The 12572-nt window shown below is 37.7% G+C and overlaps 1 protein-coding gene across 3 annotated transcripts in view; it reads right to left on the bottom strand.

Moving 5' to 3' along the window:
* Positions 1–12572, bottom strand: part of THSD4 (thrombospondin type 1 domain containing 4) — a 236772-nt gene that overhangs the window by 30065 nt on the left and 194135 nt on the right. The gene's annotated exons all lie outside the window — the stretch shown is intronic.

Genomic DNA, 12572 nt, shown 5'->3' with positions numbered 1-12572 from the left:
GAGCCTCTGTTCCTCCTCACTCCTACGTTCTTTATCTGTCTATGTGACTATAATTTTCAGTCCTTAAGATCAGAAACTCCTGCCACATACAGGCATAATTTATGCACTATTACAGTTGCATTATTTAACAACAACAACAACAAAAAGATATATTGAGGCTGAAACCCTATCAGACATTGCTTAAGTACACAGGAACAACACAACCCTTTCTCTAAAGGTTCTACTCATAGATTTTCAATTTTGTTACAAAAGAATTTGCTTTTAAATAAAAACTTTAAAAGAGACAACAAAATACCCTTGGCTGTATCTTGCTTGGTAATTTACTTTTTAAAATCCAAATTCAAGGTACAAGCTTTGAATATAAAAAAAATTTAGGGTCAAGGGCCCAGTTATTCCAATTTGCTTCTTCTTCACTCTGTCTCAACAACAGTGATATTCAGTTAAAATGCTCTCAACATTATACGCAACTATTTATGCTACTAGGAAAAAGTTACATGCATAGCCTAAATGATGGGAAATTAAATTTATGCCACTAATTCCAAAGTAATACACATTCAAGACAAAACTTTTATTGTTTGTACATATTCCAGACATCTGAATTAACTCAATTAATCAATAGAAGCAGTCTTTGTGCTTTGCTGCAGAACTCAGAACAGAATGTCCTGTCACAAGGGACAATGACACTCCCTTGTCTTGTTAGGTCGTAAAATTCAAAATCTTTTCACTTGGAGGGGTTGCTGCTGACTACCCAACTATTTATAATTTGCTTAATATTGATGAAATATTTTTATAAAAGCAAAAATGTCAATGAATTTAATGGCTTTGGATGAGGCCCTGTAAATGTAATCACACATTTTGAACTTTTATTTTACTTAATGCTACATGTTTATTTTAGCAAGAGCTGCCATACATCCACTTGCTTCCTAGGTCTCATTTACTGACATGCCAACAAAACAATCTCTATACTGTGGACATTACTTTAAAAATGTTTTATACAATATCAGACATGGAAATGGCTTCATCATTCTTCATATCGTCCTGAGAGGAAAAATTACAGCTCAAAAATTATTGCATAGAGGTTAAATAGGAAATCCAGTCACATTATTTGCTATTTATACACTATTTACACTTTGTTACTTTTTAATTCAAACAACTATGTATTACAAACTTCTGCAAAATGCTTTGGAGACTGATTTACATTGGTTTATTAATGTGGAACACTTCCTTAACTTTATGATCTGAGTATTTTTTCTTAGATTGATGCTAAACAAGTAAGATAAATGAATCATCAAGAGCTCAATAAAAAAAAAAATAAAAAAGAGAGCTGGCTAAGATTGAATTGTTATTAATAAAGAAGCTGTAGAAAGATGGCTGTCCAAAAAACTGAGTGCACATTAAACTTTCATTTCAAATCCATCATATGACACATTTGAAAGAGGCCTCTCCATAAAAAGGGAAAATGTGCCTCTTTTATGTTTTGATCACTTTGCATCCACCACCTCAAGTCTGCCCCCTGAAGAATTTTTATGGTGCTAATATTTTTAGCCAAAGCATGAAAGATTATGAGAAGCTTTACCATTAAGTCCTCATGAGGAATTCCTCATACAGGCTGTAGCTCATTTAATCTATCTTTCATCTTGGAAACAGCTTTAACTAAAACTGTGTTGTTTACAGTGGCCTTCAATAATGTTTCGCACAAGTGATATGGAGTGTTTTAGGATACAATTCTGATTAACTTCTCCATATTAGCAGTTTGATATATATTTCATGTGTCTTGCTGAATGACTCCTATTTTTCTAACCATATCTGAAGAGAAATGTTTTAGGTGTGGGTGTAGTACCTCACTATTTGCTGTTCATTTTCACCCAAAATAGGCACAGTACCAATAATGAAACAAAACTTCTCAAATCTGGCAACAGCACTAATATGCAGAGCAATACAATATATTTTTCTGTCCTAAGGCTTTTCTGTCTGGGAGAACAGTGTCCTAAGTCCTACTTAATTGCTTTACAAGCCCTATTAAAGCTTAGACAGACAAAATTGAAGTTCTTTCCCACACACATGAAGTGTCCCCCATTTGGCCCTGACCCACAGAGAGTGAAGCAGTGAGCAGCAGTTCCTCTCTCTGGGAAGTGGCAGCAGCCTCGCAACTGTGGCCAGTGGGAATCCAGGTCAAGGCTTGGCCACTGAACTCAATTGCAAATGTTCCACTGGTGATTTAATCCAGGGAACCTTGACAAGCTGCAGATGCACTCAAGGTGCAAGTCAAAGATTGAAAAGACATAATAAAATGTTCTCTGATAAAGGTCCTCAACAAAGGCACCTCGAACTGACGAGTGGGTGAGATGGATGGGGCTCTCAGGCTGCATTTGCTTTGCAGCTGCCAATCAAAAACCAAAGCATCTTACAGGCAAAGTGCAGCAACTATCTTATTTTTATACCATAAGCACAATTTTTACTTGACATATCACATTTGAAGCATTTTCTTTGTATTTTATGTTAACAAGCTTTTAAAGATTTAATCGTTGCTGTTGAATTAAAGTTGAATTAAAGTGCAAGAATGTCTTGGCCATACTAGCTTTCTATAGAAACACCACTTTCCCAGCACCTTTAAAGAAAGTGCCCAGATACAGCTGCAGTAAATAATCAGACTACTTTGGAGTAACCACTTTGATGAAAGAAGTGAAAGAAACATGCAACTTCTGTTTATCTTTCCTGCACAAAATACATTATATGGAGCTTTCAGAGACAAATCTAAAATATTCACATACTGCATTATAAAAATCAGTGCAGGGTGGTGCATCTTGTACAACTAAACTTCACAGATAGCCTTTGGCGACAACTTCATGGTACAAACCATGAGGAATGTAACAGGAAGAGAAACTTGAAAGAGAGGGGTTTGTTGGAAAAGTGCAGCAAATGGAAAAGTCCAGAAAGTGGAAAAGTCCAGCAAATGCACAGAGCTGGCCTTTGCTTTGAGCCTTTGCTACAGCCTGCTGACCAGCTGTCACACCAGTGCAACTCCTAAAACCAGTGGCTAATTCTGAATGCACACAGATTGTAAAACTCTCTGTGCCAAAAGGACTTGAAGAGGGCTTCAGACATTAAAAAAAAAAAAAAAAACTCAACAAAAAAAAAATTCCAAAAAACTATACAGTGTCACAAAACACAGTCTGCCTTCATGCCTGTCAATCTTGCAGGACGGAATACACAATACATTTTAGGTCACTAATTAGGGAGCACATAGACCACAGTCTAGAAATACTCTTAAGTCACAGCACACAGCTTCTAGGCTACTTTAAAGCACCTCTGCATAACGATGAAAAAGCCAAATGCCTAGAAACTCAATAATAGGCAGTTTTAAAATAATGAAATATTCATTAGTTCAAGTGTATTCTCTGAAAAAACTCCTTTCCAGAAGCATAGATATTTGCTGATTATTAGAACACACCTTAGTTACAGAATGTTCAGGAGAAATCTGCCACATTTCTCATTAACTGAATTAGCTATTATTTGCCTCTGAATTTTTCAATTCAAATTCCTATTAAGGTCATGTCAAAGCTCCCACAGGACCCTGATCTAAATTCAAGAAATTCGAGTAGGGCTAAGATGTCATGATCAGCAAGAGCCAAATGATTTTAACAATCTGATCCTACAAACCCCTTATTTCAGAGCCAATGGAGGATATTAGAAAATACTCTGCAGTTTACTTACTGCCCTTCAATTAGGATCAGATTGAATAAATCAAAACCCAGTGTCCCTGCAGCTTCAACACCTTTAGCTCTTGCACTGTATTTAGTTTCTTCACGGGAAACCAAGACAGGGTAAGGGTACAGATCTGTAACAAAAATGGGGCATCCTCTAACAGTGCATAGCTGAGGTAAAGTGTTCATGAACTGCCAACCATTTTGGAAGTTCAAAGCCATTACTGGTCACTTTAACTGTGTCAGAAAGGACATGGACCAGTGAGCGGGCCCCTCCACTAAGAAATGCTCTATGGCCTTACATAATCCTAATGCAAACCACTATTTTCTAATAGAAACTTTAAGAGAAAAACCCCTTGTGTATGCCTCCACTATTCATAATCCAGGAACTACCAGAAACAAACATAACACACAAGAATAATATGCCTTAGAAGCATGTGCTTCTAAGATCTTTAAAGAGTAAATTGGATCCTCTGGTATTTCCAGTCCTTTTTCAAAGCCTAGGAATCAGAATTCCTGCACAAGGATTCAAATTTTAGGGACTTCATATATGGATGTGCAAAGCATCTGAAATTTTGGTTGTCTGCCTTTGTATACAACTACATTGTAATATAGACCCCTATTCTTACAAATATTTTTTCACCTAGAAGAAACTTCAAAATCTGCTTTTTTAGAAATCCAACAAGCATCTTTGCTTACAGCTTTGAATAGCTTGGACATGTGCTTATTTTGTAAAGGTACTGTTGCATTTATCCATGAACTGAGTAGTTGTCATAACAATATAAATTAAATATGACACATAGTATTTATTGCATTATTACTACCATTAGCATTCAAGTAATTTCTTAAATATTTTTACAGTAGGCACTAGATGAAAGTACCAGATTCCCAACACTATTACAAGGAAATGATAATTCAAGTATACTATTATTTCCAAGGAAAGGTTTGCATAGTTTTCTTTCTTATCTAAAATATTAACAGTAGAACTTCAGGTCAACAGCATAATCCTGCTCAGTAAGTTATTTAGATATTCTCCTTAGGGAGCTATCATATAAAAGAAAACCTGAATCAAAGGGGAATAAATTTGAAACAGTGAATTTCATGAAACCAATTTTCCAAGTTTGTCCTGAGGTCCCACTTTGGCAGGTTTTATCCCTCCATCATGACAGTGTCAAAAAAAGGCAAGTACATGAGATTCCTATTCTGTTGCCTTAGGTCTAATTCAGTGTTGTTCCAGTTTTGAGAAAGCAGGCACCCTCTGGGTGCATTTCCTAATGATTCCGAGAGCAGCAAATCCCACTATCGCTTTTAAAAGACTCCGGGGTTTTTTTGTTTGTTTGGTTGGTTTTTTTTTACCTGCGAAAAAATACTATTTATTTGTTTAAACGCAATTGTTTTGCAGTTAATCACTGCAAACAGAAATGCTCTTTTTCTGCATTGCAGCCGACATTTTCTATTTTGGAGGATCCACTGAACTACTGCTTCCCCAGTTCCCTCAGAGAGAATCTTCCACTTCTCTCAGTTGTGCCTGTTACTTTTTGTGCTTGATTTCAAAAGCCCTGTTGATACATCAGCTCAAGGAAAATGCTGGGGCAGCAAAGCAGAACAGACAATTAACTACTGTTGCAAATAAGTATTACAGGCTTTGAGAAAAAAAGCCAGATTTGTCCTATAGCTGTACAGTCTGTTCAGGCCCAGACACTACAGCAGGTTTGAAGTCTCCATGGTTTCAGTAAAATCTCCAAAGGAAGAGCAGAGTCAATCTGCATGTTACCAAATCTTGAGCTTCTGTCAGGAGAGGATACAGGATTTCCCCATGTTTTTTAGCAGTCTCCCCTGATAGCTATTATTTACAGCCCATGAAACAAAACCACATTAGCTAGTCTAAGAAACCACATTAGCTAGTCTAGGCTTCCTCTTCTGTCTTTTTGGTGAGATGAGAAGCAAAATTTGAGAAACCCCCTCTCTGACTACAGCATTCTCATGCTGTAACTCCTGAGACCTTGGCACACGAGGCACTGCAAAATACACACACAGATATATGACCTGACATTTGCTAAATGTGACATATGCCATTTATTGTGCTTCAATGTCCCTGCTGCTCTCCCACACATCATCCTCAGTCCCAGTGGGAAGCAGTGTGCAATACAGACCTTTGGAAAACCCATATAAACAGTAGTGTTACTCTAACAGGGGATGTTCTGCATCCTATTACCCAGCTGCTACACAAAGACTGTAAACCTGTGTCTGTGTACAGCCTGGAGCTTTGGAAATAGGGAATTCATGAAGCAGATTTGATGATGCAAGTAAAACCATTAATCAAAGCAGAATTTCAGCATTTTGTTAATTCTTGCAGTGCAGGGCATAAGCACTCCTTATGAATTCATCATGGGCTTCGTTTTCAGTTTTCTTCCTACTACTGTTTCCCTTCTTTAAAATTGCTCTAATAAAATGCCTTTTCTCATTTTCCAAGCAGGTGCTCTTGAGTGATTGATGACTTTCAATATTATTATTTCTAAGTACAAAACTAGTAATACTTACATGATTTCAATGCTTTCCGTGGGGAGTAAGTTATGCCAAGGCAGTAATTCTGAATGTTCAGATACAGCTCTAAATAGCAGAGAATTAGGGAACACTGAAGAGTATCCTTACCCAAATCACAGAATTAATTTCTAAAAGCATTTATTGGAGGCCAAACTAACACTTACCAGGAATGCAAATGAAGAAATAAGAGGAAACAACAGAGATAAAGTTAATCTTTAGGCTAATGCTATGTTTATAAGGTCTCTAGCACAAAAATAAACCTGCCTAGGCCTCTTTAGCATTACAGGCTTTATGAAAGTCACGGAAATGTGAAGGCATTAATGGTCTATGCTGTTCATGACATATGCAAATATTGGCACTGCATCTCAATAACCACCACAATTAAATAGACAACAACCAAGTTCTTCATCAAGAGTGCTTCAATTCCTACTTTGTATTGAAGAATGGACTGCAATGAGTAAAGAACTCCTGTTAGAAATGCCATCACTCCTGAACAATTCCTGCATTTTATAGGTCATTCAACAAGATCTGAAAATGAGCAGATTCCATTATTCTGCAAATGACCTAACCGAAAAGGACTTACACAATTAATATACACAACGACAGTGCATGATAAGAATAATGAACTTTCCATTTAGTTTTACCTAGCCATTCTCTATAATTATATACCTCAAATACATTTTATTAAGTCCTATTAAAATAATATATAAAAATCTCTCTCATCTAACTTGAACAAAAATTTTCCTTGAGTTGAAGGGGTACCAGTGGTTGACTAAATTCCAAACTCCACTAAAGTCTGTGTAAATTTACTGCTATTTAATTGTATATAATTTTACTGTTGCCCTGAAAATACTGAAGAGGAAGGACAAAAGGACTGGCATGAAAATAGACTGAGAGGAATTAAATATGAAAAGAAGGACAACACTAAGCCCCAGAGAACTGGAGTAAGAATCATATGTGTCTTATATCTGTAGCTATGTTAAATGTATAGCCCATTGCATATCTACTATTTTGTTTTGGGAAATGCAGCAACTCAAAGGGAACTCCTATGGTTCAGAAGACTCTAGAAATTAATCGGCAGAATATAATTCAAATTGTGGGCTTTTTTAAAATACAGAAATCCAAAATTCCTTTTCCCATTCTTACTCATACATTCTTAATTTCTTTCTGTAAAGAAGGCAGGACATAACTGAGGTTACAGTTTCTAAGTGGCAGCCTCAGAACATCAGTTCTTATAGGGCATAATTAGAATTTTTGTCTAAACCCAGTGAAAAAGCAGGGCTTGAATTCATAGCAATGTATTTCCTACCCTACGTCAGTAACATCAGGAAATACTCTCCACTGGCAATAGCTGTAAATCAAGGATTTAGAAATAACAAACAATATTCATTGGTAGTCTCCAACAGGGATACATTTCCAATGTAGCTGTGATATTTTAGACATGCAGCTCCAGCTGAACCTGAAGATGATAGGATTTGTCTTAGTTACATTATTTCAGTTTGAATCTGGTTCTTGTATTTCAGGAGTTGATTGGACTGGCTGCTAATGGCTCTGAACATGATAGCTGAGCCTTCTGGCACAGTCCAGCTGTGTATTAGTGAACCGAGCACAGAAACTCAGCACACATTTGGCAAAAGTCCTTTGGGTAGATAAATGCAATTGAATTATCTTCTAATCTAGACACTGCTTCAGTCAGAAGGGCCAGATTCGAGAAATGCACATGTGTAAATAACCCACTTTTTTCTCCAGCTAGCATAACAAAAAGTGTTTTGTACCTCTTTGCACTCCTGACAACTGCCAAGAATTGGAATAATTGTATGACAGCTAAACTAAACCAGCAGATTGTGACATCTCTGCAGAAAAGAGCACTCTATCTCACAAGAATTAAAAGCTGAAGTAGAAACTGCTTCTTTTGTTTGCTAAATAGCTTTTGTTCCTTGCTATGAAAAACTGGAGCTAATGAATTCTCCTAAGCTGTTTTGAATTTCAAGTGGAATTTCTCAAGAATTTTGGATGCTCTGTGTGGTAAAGTTAAACACTGTAACTCAAAACACACAGACTGTGAGCTGCAAAGCACTGCTGGGTCCCATAGCTTAGACACGAGTTGCTCTGGCCCAGTGGCTGATACTGCTGCTCCCTGGAGGCCTCTCACACCTCGTGCCTCATTTCAGGCTGGGTTGACACAGACACTCAAGTCCCAGGTAGAGTCAGGTCTGAGTGAATGCTGACACCAGCAGGGAGGAGAAATCTGCAATGGTTTCCCTGTCCTGGCAGCAGGGTGGAGCAGGACCCACAGGGTCTGTGGGGCCAGGCAGCCACGGGCCCAGCAGTGCAGGCAAACCTGGGACCAGGGGAGATCAGAGCATGGGCACGGAGACCCGAGAGCAAACACAGACCAGACTGGGTGGGAGAAGATGGGCTTTGGTTAATTTAGTGGCCTTTGGGGTAAGAATACAGGTGCTTTGATTAATTCAGTGCCTATTACAGTAAGGATACAGGCCACAAACTAAAGCAGACAGACTGCCCATGCACAGCCCTGAGAAAATAATTCAGCTCTTAACTCATCCTCTCTTCCAAAAAAAGTTGACAGCAGCATGTAAAACGTCGTCTTTCACTTAAAACAACAATCATTTCTCACAGATCCTCTGGAGTATTTGACTCCTAGTGAAGAAAAATGACATAGACACTTGTGAGAGGCTGTCTCCATTTACCTGAGTACACTCTGGCAGAAGAGGAAATCTGGCACAATGAGCTGGGTGGTCAGAGGAAAGCTGGAAATACAGCACTGGTATTGCTTTCTCAGGCATTATCTTCTGGCTATAAAGGCTTGGAGTGGTATCACTCATCTTAATGTTTATGTCAGTCCACACATTTAAATATAAAAAAGATGTTCTGGGGTGGAACTGATTTGATATTTATTTGACAAAGCCATCAAACTCGGTGAAAAACACAACTGATACCTGGAGGTAAGCCCAGAAATATGTAGACATGACAAAACCAGAAATCATCACATTTTATTGATGACTTTTATAGCTCCAAAACCAACAAAGAATATGACCGAAATATTTCACAAAAAGTAGCACAAGATCATTCCAAATACGGAGAGCATTTCAGATCACATCTCATTCTTTTGTTGTTCTTTATTCCCAAGCTACCTACTAAGCTAATGAAAAAAATAATTCTCTGATCAAACTACTCACAGAAACACAGGAAAAAATTATGAGTTTGCAAGTTGTGAGTCTAAACTCAGCTCATCAGATAAGTCTGGGGAATGAATAGCAGCATTTTGTCTGCAGCACAGATGAAACAGTGCAGTCCAGATTACAAATAGACAATAGGAGAAAATTAGATAAGTATAGCTAGTACAAACTGTGGAATTATTTTGCCATCAGGAACTGAATTTAAGATTTTGCAAGCATACGTGCAAAAGAATATATTGATAAAAAGAAAATTTCTCTCTTCTTTTAGCAAGAAGTAACTATTTTTTCCCCCCTACAGTGTGCAAGCAGATCACTTGCAAACAGTTGCTCCTAATTCTCAAGTTTGATCTTCTAGATCTTCTGCATCAGTCCCACAGGTCTCCTGATCAATACACTGTACAGGGATTGTTACATAAATTGGTTTCAAACTACGAAACATGACTGAAGTTAATTTATAATTGTGAACATTAAACATTCACCATTTCAGAATGGTTTTTAATATCTCCTTTACAATTTCACCTTAGGGAAAAAAATCCTTATCTTTCTGTCTTTAAGTCTTATTAAAGTTTGATAAGCTCTACCTTCTCCCTTTAATAGAATATCTCTAGTACCACTTTTTCAAAACCCTAAAAAAGTTATTAAATACAGCCTTAAATTTTGCTTAAACCAAAATTCATATACTCCATAATCTATTTTTTTTCTGCATTTGAGACAGCATTTTCACACTGTTTACATTAATAGTGAATTTAATTTTTTGTGAAAGTACATCCAGCACATGTAGTTTCATACTCAGCTGGAACATTTTTTCCATATTTGAGATAAATAAGCAAGTCTTTTTATGAATGCTGTCTGTGAGTGAAGAGCCTTTTAAATATCCACCCTCCCAATAGTAATTTAAACTAGCTTCCCGTTATAAACACAAATGAAACAATTACTGCAATGTAACATGTTACACATGTCTAGGAAATACTTGATGCTGCTGAATGATAGCACACACTCTTAACCAAAGGTACAAAGTGCTCAACTTTACATAACCTATTTCAATATGACTCAAGCAAAACCAGGAGTTTTATCAGGGAGAGGGTACACAGACAGAAATCCACCTTTTTAATCAAGGTTTTTGTGGACTAGACCATAATGACTGCCATAATTTTAAGTGGTTACACTCACAGGTCACTGCCAAGTCACAAATCAAAGCCGCGATGTTTGTGCACATTGTATTCCAGTGACAGGACCTCAGAGAGCCTTTCCCAAAGCCTAACACATGAGCAGGGGAGGCTGCCCCTCCTTGGGTGGCTCAGCTGCTTATCTGCACACCCTGGGATCCTGTGGGAGAGGCCATGGCTTGGGAGAAACTGCTTTGCTGCACTGTAATATCTGCTGAACAACTGTGCATGGCCTTTGCTTAATTACAGCTGTTAAACTGGAAGGACAGGCTGCAGCCTCCACTTCACCTCTTATTTCTGACTAAGGAAACGCTGAAATGGTCTCATTGCTGACCAAATAACCAAGAAAAGCTTTTGGAGAGAAAAAAGGCGAAGAGAATCAACTGTATAAACTTCAGAGTAGCTTTGGGATCCTTCAGAGGCTAGACATGTAGAATGCAACTATTTTGTGCACAGCACAGTAGGCTGGGACTAACTGTCAAGGCTTGCAGGGCTTGGGTAGGTAAAGCAATTGAATTGCAGATACAGTCACTGAATAAAACTATTGAGTCACCTACATTTTAAAAAAATGCACAAGGTAATCTTGAACAAATTAATTGAACCAAAAGAGTCTGTATCAGAGACCATTATTACCAATCCATGTAATTAGCAATCCCCAGATACTTCCTTGCTGATTTTATTGGATATAAATCCAGGTTAAAATATTTACTAGCATTTTAAAAGACGCATTGGTAGTGTGAGTTTTTATTTGAATGAGTTTTGGTATTTCCCTTTATACTGCCTTTCACCTAGATTTTTTCTTTCCTTACTTCCTCTAACCTTTTCCATTTATCGTTTTTGTTTGTTTCTAGACTAGCTGCCTAAAAAAAACCTGACCTAAAACATAAACCCTGCCCACCTCACCTAAAGAAGCCATAACCAGCTGATCCAACAATGTCTCTTCCATTCAAGCTGGTAAAATCATTACATGCATCTGTACTGAGATTCTTTTCTGCTCAAAGAACCTATCAAAAAACAACCCCAAACCAACCCAAATGCCCCAAAATAAACAAAACCAACAAAAAAGCAACAAAAGGATTAAATTCCTTTCTCAAATATGAATATAAACACAGTTTCTTTCCACTTCTAACAGCATCATGAAGAGGAAGACTATAGGGCTTTGTAACACCATTTTTCAGTTATTACCACCCTGAATAGGTGGCTGCTGGTGCTGCAGCAAACTGAGCTCAGTGTTAACCACACAGGGACAAGGCTTCTTCATCACTCTCAGCCAGGAGTAGGGCAGGAAGCTCAGCACTTTATCCAGCAACTAATGCTGGAAACAGCATAAGATCTTCAAGGCACTGATCAATAATGGTTTCTAAGGCTTACTTAAGCTGAGTAGGTATAATAAAGCAGCAGAAAAGGGGGAACACATAATTGGATTAAATTTGTAAAGAATGAGGACCTTCTATACCTATTGCACAAAAGCAGCAGTCTTTTAATTGGTGTTTGTGCATGCAAACAAACAGATCAAAGAGCCACCACCACATCCATCCTAAAACCTGTTCACACCCCAGGATTACTGCTGCACTCTGAGGGGTCCCCTCAGTCCCCCTGGCTGCCAATGACCAAGAAAGACAGCACGTTACTGCAAGCTCACCCTTATGCAAACATACCAAAATTAGGAGACCACAAATTTATCAAGAGCTCTTCCCCCATCTCTTAGGCTCATTTCTGCCTGCACTAAACAGGAAGATGTTACAAACCTGACGGAGTGAAGGTAACACTGCTCATTTAAATTGCAGACTGAAATGCTATGCATAGTCTAGCATGGCATTTATCAGTCTTTTAATCAATCACTGTTTCAATGTTTCCAAGTTCCTAACCCATTCAATTAACAACTACTCTACTTGCAAATTTAACATCATGTATTATCTTAAAGGACCATAAATTCTAAGGAAAACATCTGATCATGA

The sequence above is a fragment of the Taeniopygia guttata genome, chromosome 10, assembly GCF_048771995.1.
Source record: "Taeniopygia guttata chromosome 10, bTaeGut7.mat, whole genome shotgun sequence".
Lineage (NCBI taxonomy): Eukaryota > Metazoa > Chordata > Aves > Passeriformes > Estrildidae > Taeniopygia > Taeniopygia guttata.
Note: the sequence above shows the minus strand (reverse complement) of the source record. Positions and strands in the feature narration are given on the sequence as shown.